At 46.3% G+C, this 7,197-nt stretch overlaps 1 long non-coding RNA gene across 1 annotated transcript in view; it reads right to left on the minus strand.

Moving 5' to 3' along the window:
- Nucleotides 1–3,036: 3,036 nt before the first annotated feature.
- LOC102016554 overlaps nt 3,037–7,197 on the minus strand; it is a 12,794-nt gene continuing 8,633 nt past the window's right edge. The window contains exons 2-3 of the long non-coding RNA XR_001234726.1: nt 5,986–6,298; nt 3,037–3,807 (exon numbers count right to left, since the gene is read on the minus strand). This is a non-coding gene — a long non-coding RNA (uncharacterized LOC102016554). The remainder of the gene's footprint in view (nt 3,808–5,985; nt 6,299–7,197) is intronic.

The raw sequence follows: 7,197 nt of genomic DNA on the forward strand, positions 1-7,197 counted from the left end.
TAAGCCTTTGGATGAGTGGCTTTGCTTCTTTGAGCCTCAGTTTCTTCATTTAGAAAAAGACAAAACAAAAAACCAGGACAAAAGTATGTACCAAGTACATGTTGAGAATATGACTCAGCACCCTGGGAAGCTGAGGCAGGAGGGTTGTAGATTGGAATCCAGTTTGGAACTTAGTAATTTAGTGAGTTCCTGTCTCAAAATTTAAAAGAATAAAAATGGGTTGGGGATGTAACTAGGTAAAAAGGTTCTATGTCCAATCTCCAGTACTGGAAAAAAAAAAAGTGAAAAATATTCTATCATTTGAACTCCTTTTTCAAAATTTTATCACTTTTTTGAAAAGCACTTTATATGCAAAAAGACATATTATCAAAAAAAAAAAAAAAGACATATTATCACCCTTTGTGGAGCCTGCTATGTGTGTGTGCTGCCTGCTGGCTGGCTGTATACTTGTCTCTAATTCTCAGGACAAACTGGTGAGGCAGGTGTTATACTTCTTATTTTCCAAAGGAGAACATTGAAATCCAGACAGGAGCGGTGTGACCAAAATCATACCCTGGGTTCAATCCCCACACCACACAAAACACCAACACCAAATAAGGCATATGTGCTTATATTTTTTCTCTATAAGTAGATGTTTAGCTAAATGGACCAAAGACATGTTCTTTTTTTTTTCACTTAAAAATATAAAGCTATTTATTGTTCAATCTTCAGCACAGCCCAAAAAAAAAAAAAAAAAAACAACCCTAGAAATACATGCAAACGCATACACATGGCCAAAAATAGCACGGATATGTGACTCAAATTCTAGAAATTCTGCTAGAAGTTACTTTCCAGGAAAGCAGAGCATCTGACAGATTTTAACCTTGCCTCGCTGGTAATTTCATCCTGGGCTGCCTGACAGTTGGAAACCATCACCTGCAGCGATAGCCTGGGAACTTGGGAAGCTCAGAGGACAGCACTGGCTGTGAGGCAATGCTGGGTGCCTGAGTCAAACTCAGTAGGTTACGGATCAGGGAAATCAGCTGGCTCAAACTTCACCCAAACAGGAAGGAAGCTGACGACTCAGGAGTAGGTCACAGAACCACAGGCCATAAGAGGCCCCAGGCCTCAGGAGGGACGCGAACTGGGAACTAAGGCTCTCTCCTGTTCTCTGGGCTGCCTGATTCCCTGTCTGCTCTGTGTCGGGCTCTTCCTCGCCACAGGGATGTGGCTGTGCGATGCTCCCAGGAAGAGCTTCTGGGGGAAACGGCAGGAAGCTTGGGAAGGGTGCGAGAGACTCATCGTTTGCTCTGCCTCAAGCCAAAGAGACAGACGCTGGCTCTGGCCCGCCAGTCAGTCGATGCTCACGGCTGGAGTGGGGGATCTTGCTCTCCAGACGCCCGGGGTGATTCTACACCCGGGGGCACTTGTCAGAGTGGCTGCTGAGAGGTCTGCACAGGCGGGCAATGGGCGCAGAGTGCTGGGAAAGGAATCTGAGGGGTCGAGGCAGGGCAGCGACTGGGCCTGCAGTGGCTGCTCTGCCTCCTTAGGTCTCTCCCCCTAAAGACCAACTTTCTCTATCATCTGTCCACATCTGGGCCAGATGTGAGGGCTCCAGCCCTACCACATCCTGCCTAAGTACCTGTAAGACACAGACCAATAGACTCTGCGTGCTAGTTTCATATTTCCCAGCAGGGAGAAGTTATCCGCTTGGTCTTGGCCCCAGTTAAGCTGTGCACTGCGGCTACGGCACTAAGGGTAGCCCAATGGTCAGCCACTGGGTGCAGGATCTTCACGCACGTGTGTGTGTGTGTGTGTGTGTGTGTGTGTGTGAGAGAGAGAGAGAGAGAGAGAGAGAGAGAGAGAGAGAGAGAGAACACAACAGTAGGCAGAAGAACAGGTTCTCAGACAGGGGCAGGATGGGCCCGGCCCACTCTGAGTTGGATCCGGGCTGCGGTAATAAATGGCGGGTATGAAAAGCAGCCGTCTCCAAAACACCCTCCTCTCTGGGAAAGGCGGTGCCAGTGCATCTGGCGGGGCACTTGGTAAAGATAGTTATGCTTCTACCTATCTGTTTAAAGAAAAAGGAGATCTGGGTGTTGGACTTGTGGGTAATTTTTTTCTCCCTTTGACCTACCTTTTCTTCCCTTTTCTTAATCCCATGAACTTCTACTGTTTGCATGAGAATAGAGTTCAGCAATGAAAGAAAAAAGTAGAACTACTTAATTTGAATCTAGAAACTTTTCTTTTTTCTTTTTTTCTTCCTGTCTTTTTCTTTTGAGAAATGTTGCAACTGAACTAACAGAAAACAACCTAAAACTCCTCCAGGGCTAGGGGCATAACATAGTGAAAGGAAGAAAATAGACATTCTTGGGGAGGAACAAGACCTAGATAGCAAGAGGAAGTTAGCAAGGGGAGGTCTGGCTGCTTCCAGTTTAAGTTCCCAGGCCCATGGTCTAGAGTTTGTTGAGCAAGTTTTCCGTTTTTACCAGAAAATATCCTCCCTGAAAGAGAGAGAAGAAGGACAGGAGGAAGAGGAGCGGAGGGGTGGGAGGAGAGCAGGAGGAGGAAAAAGGACTTCCAGGCCCGAACAGATTACACCTCAGAATCCCACAGCACTTTGAAATCATGGCCCTGGAGCCACTGCTAGTAAGTGAGACAAATTCAGGACAGCTTCCAAGGTGAAAGCCAGGCCAGGGAGTGGACATTAAAAGGCAGAAGTTGCCCTAACTAGAGGTGTCCACAGAAGGCATCGTTCGCCCAAGGAGGCAGCGGCTTCCTGTGTGGACTTGTGTGAGCAGGAAGTAGGTGACCACCTCGAGAGGGACGTGTCAATGAGTGTCATCCACAGAGGAGCGCTAGAACCAGATCAGGATTCTCAGAGAACGGTCAAGGGCCACAGACCACAAAGTTCCCCTCCAGACCTAAAACTGCAATCCACTTCTACCTATCTGTTTAAAGAAAGAAGAGATCTGGGTGTTGGATTTATGGATAATTTTTTTCTCCCTTTGACCTATCTTTTCTTCCCTTTCTTTTTTAATCCCATGAACTTCTATTGTTTTCCTGAGAATCCCTCAGATTCCTTTTCTTTGCAATGAAAGAAAAAAGTAGAACTACTTAATCTAAACTAGGCAACTCCATCTAAAAAATGCAAGTTCTTGCACTCAGGGTGTAGCTCAGTGACAGAATGCCGGTCTAGCTTGTGTGAGGCCAGGGGTTCCATTTCCATAAATGCGAAAAACAAATCCAAAAAACCCTCAAGTCTTCTCTTCAGTCTTACCATAGCTAGTAATGCACAAGTCACTGTTTCCATTTTATAAGCAACCCAGGTTCATTTATATAGATCCTTACACCCTGTGTGACAGGATCACGTATTGGGCTCTTCCTTCCAAACCGCTCTCCTCTGTTACCCCAAGGTGAGGAGGACGTTAACGCTTCCCCCACGTCCCCACTAACCTTGGGCCTCCAAAGCAGTTGGGGGCCACTGTGCCTAAAATGGAATTACTCCAAACATGCTTTTCTCTTAGGTTCTATTTTCTTAAGATGAGGGCACTGAAGACTGAACGCTTTTCCTCCTTTAAGGGTAGGGAGGGGATAGAGCAGTGTTTCTGAGGGCAACACAGGAAGCTAGCAGGGATTCCTTCCACCAAGGCCTGGCTCTCTGCTTTGTCCAGCAGGAGATAAGATGTCAGAGGGGCTGAATCACTGAGCCCCTCACAGGGCTGCCAGTCTCAGGGAAGCAGAGAGGCACTGGGCCCAGAGAGACCATGATGCATTGAGAAACCAGGGCAAAACAAGATGGCGGAACTTCCGGCGTCTGTAGAGAGCCTGTGAAGAAAGGAGACCTCAGAAACAACCTAAACATAATTCCCTCCCAGCCTAAGGTTTAGTCTAATATAAGGAAAACAAAGGAATGATTTTTCTTTCATACTTTGAGCTTGTGAACCAAGATTCATACCTACCACATTCCTAAGCATACTACAGTTACTGGTTCTGGGCCAGGTTTGTACGTGATTAGAATTGACACAGAGGAGTCTAAGTCTGGATCCCATGCAAAATTTTGTCTGAGTGGTGGCCTTGAACTTCTTGGAAAGTAGGAAATGATTTCTTATTGCTGCTATTCCTGTTCTGCTCCATTTCTTCATTTTATTAATTGCTTTTAATTTAGCATCCTGTGTGTGTGTGTGTGTGTGTGTGTGTGTGTGGTGTACTGGGTTCAAACCCAGGGCCTCACACATGGGAAGCCAGTGTTTTACCACCCCCGACCCTTAAAAAAAATTTTTTTTTAATAAAAGGTTTTAAAACAGGGTCTTACTAAATTGATCTGACTGGGGCCAGGGATATAGCTCAGCAGCACAGCACCTTCCTGGCAAATGCAAGGTCCCGAGTTCAATTCCCAGTACTAAGAAAATGAAAGTAAGTAAATAAGTAAATTGATCTAACTGGCTCAAACTTGCAATCTTCCTGCCTCAGCCTCCTGAGTAGCTTCGGTTACAAGTGTGTGGCACAAAACTTAATTTCCAACTTCGTTTGTCACTAGTTCCATGTCAAATAACTTCTAGTACAATAACTATGTATTTTTATGCTCAAATTGCCCCACATTTGTGTTACAGTCCATTCCAGTCCTACCCCACCCAAACAAAAGCCAAACCCGCTTCCCTGACAGACATTTGTAATCTAATTTGCGTCTGACAAGACAGCTGTAATTTAATTTACTTTCTGACAGGCATCCTAATCCACAAAGGTCAGCCCCTCCCAGAAATGTCCTCTGCATGCAAACAAAGCCAAACTTGGCCAGAATTTTCGCACCACTCCTAACCGGGTCCAGGCCCCTCTCCCTTTGTGTATATAAACCCAAACTGCTTGCCTGTTGGCGCACGCGGTCTCTACCCTTAGAGTCCCGCCCGTCACACCCATTCCAATAAACGACCTGCTGTGTTACTGTGCTTTTTACTTGATCCCTCCGCCTACTTTACAATTTGACCACGGGGAGCGCCTTTGTGTTGGTCCTACTGTACTTTTGCTATCTCTTCGTCAGTCCTCGCACAATTGCCTTAATTAATCTGTCTCAGGGTCATTTCATCTTTGTCCTCCTCCAGCCTTGGACTCAGCACTATCTCCCAAGAGCCCTGGCTCCTTGCAGCAGGAAATTGGTGTTTAGAAAGCAGGGTTTCAGCTGTGCTCACTCTCCCTGCTTATCGTTGCTTTTGAGCCCCCTCAGCAGATAGAGCTAGGAGATGCGTGTGTGCCTGGGCATGTGCATCAGTACGTACATGTGCAGGGCCTCAGCTGCCCACAGAAACCCACAGGTTCACATTTTCTTTTCATTTTTGGCAATAGTGGGGTTTGGACCCAGTGTCTCACACATGCCATGCAAGTACCTTGCCACTGAGCTACATTTCCAGCCTTTCTAAATTTTCTTTTGAGTGCTCGCTTCGGCAGTACATACACTAAATTTTCTTTGGAGACAGCCACTAAATTACCCAGGGTGGACAAAAAGTAAAATAAAAATTAAAAAAAATATACCGGGTGTGGTGGCACATGCCTATAATCTCAGCACTCGGGAGACTGAGGCAGGAGGATTGATGCAAGTTTGAGGCCAGCCTGGGATACAAAGTGAGCTCAAGACCAGCCCGAACTGCATAGCTAGATCCTGTCTCAAAAAGACAAACAATAAAAAATAAAAATAAGTTACCCAGGGTGGTCTCAAATTTGTACTCTTCCCGCCTCAGCCTTCCAGGTAGCTGAGATTACAGCTGTGTGTGAGCCCAGTCCATGTCCAACATCACAGGGTTCATTCTAGCCGTCCTTCTGTCTGTGCTAATAATTTCCTTTTCCAGGAGCAAGAAACCTAACTCTCCTTTCCCTACATATATCCAAGTCACGGGCTTGAGACCTGTGGACACAGGAAGTAGCTTCAAAGTTACCAGTTTACTCCACTGTGAGAAGTAAATGTAGCTAGATTTAAATATTTTCTCACAGCTCTTTAGTATAGCCAAAACTTACGCACAGTGAGATGTGCATATCCGAAGTACACAGCTCAGCGGGCTTTGCTGAGTACAGAAACCCAGTCACACACTTCTGACCTAGACGGGTCCCGTCATGCAGGAAAGTGCTCCTGGGCTCCTTTGCAGTTAATCCTTGCGGCGCACCAAGGCAGCTGCTGTGCTGATTTCCTCCCCTAGTTTAGTTCCGCTGCATACAAGAGACTCTTGCTGTCTGGACTCTTTTGTTCCCAGCTTCCTCTGCTTGGTGTCTGCACACGTCTCCATGTTGTCACGTTTTAGGGGCCGGGTCTTTGTTGCTGAGTATGATTTCACTAGAAGAATACACAATTTGGTTATGCATTCTCCTGTCTATGGACTTATGAATGTTTCCTATTGTGGGTAATACCTATCCTGGCTATTGTGGGTAAAGCTACTATAAACATTTTTCATGCAAAAGCCTGCTGGGTTTGCTTACAGTAGAGCTTTTGCTTATAGTAAAGCTACTATAAGCAAAAGAGGAGAGAGCATTGCGATTGCATTGGACACTTTTTTTCCGTCTCACTCTCTCTTTGCTGCCTGCTTTTCTCCAACCATTGCTCCAGGAATCTGCTTTGAGCGCATACGAGCTCAAAGCACCTCAGTTCTTCAGCTCTACACTGTAGACCTCATGCATATGGACATGGGAAGCCAGTGGAAATGTGTCCCCTTTGTCCCTCGGGTAAACAGTACCGAGTGTGTTCTACCTGACTCCTCAGAAGGCCCAGCAGGACCGAGTCCCGGTGCCCACTGGAGTCTGACTCCTAATGCCCTTTGTGCTTTCCTACTCTCTTCCCTGCCACACTGTGCCTGGTCTCTCATTCCTGTCCCCACTACATTTGCAAACCTTGTCCCAGGCTCTGCTTCTGCAAAGAATTCGGAATGAAGCAGCTTCAGCTAAGTGTCTGGAAGTAAACAGCAGAGGTAAAAGCTCAAAAGCTTAAAGCATCCTCACTATGCTTCACTGTTCTCTAACGTGGAGACACACTTGCTCTTTCTTCATCACTTATGAGATACACTTCAATTTCAGAAGTGCTGCAGTCTAGCTGGACATGGTGGCACATGCCTGTAACCCTAGCACTCAGGAGGCTGAGGCAGGAGGATCGTTGCAAGTTCGAGACCAGCCTGGCCTACAAAGTGACTCAAGGCCATCCTGAACTGCATAGCGAGACCTTGTGTCAAAAAGACAAAAAAA

The sequence above is a fragment of the Chinchilla lanigera genome, unplaced genomic scaffold (genome assembly GCF_000276665.1).
Source record: "Chinchilla lanigera isolate Chin_1 unplaced genomic scaffold, ChiLan1.0 scaffold00003, whole genome shotgun sequence".
In the NCBI taxonomy this organism is placed as follows: Eukaryota; Metazoa; Chordata; class Mammalia; order Rodentia; family Chinchillidae; genus Chinchilla; species Chinchilla lanigera.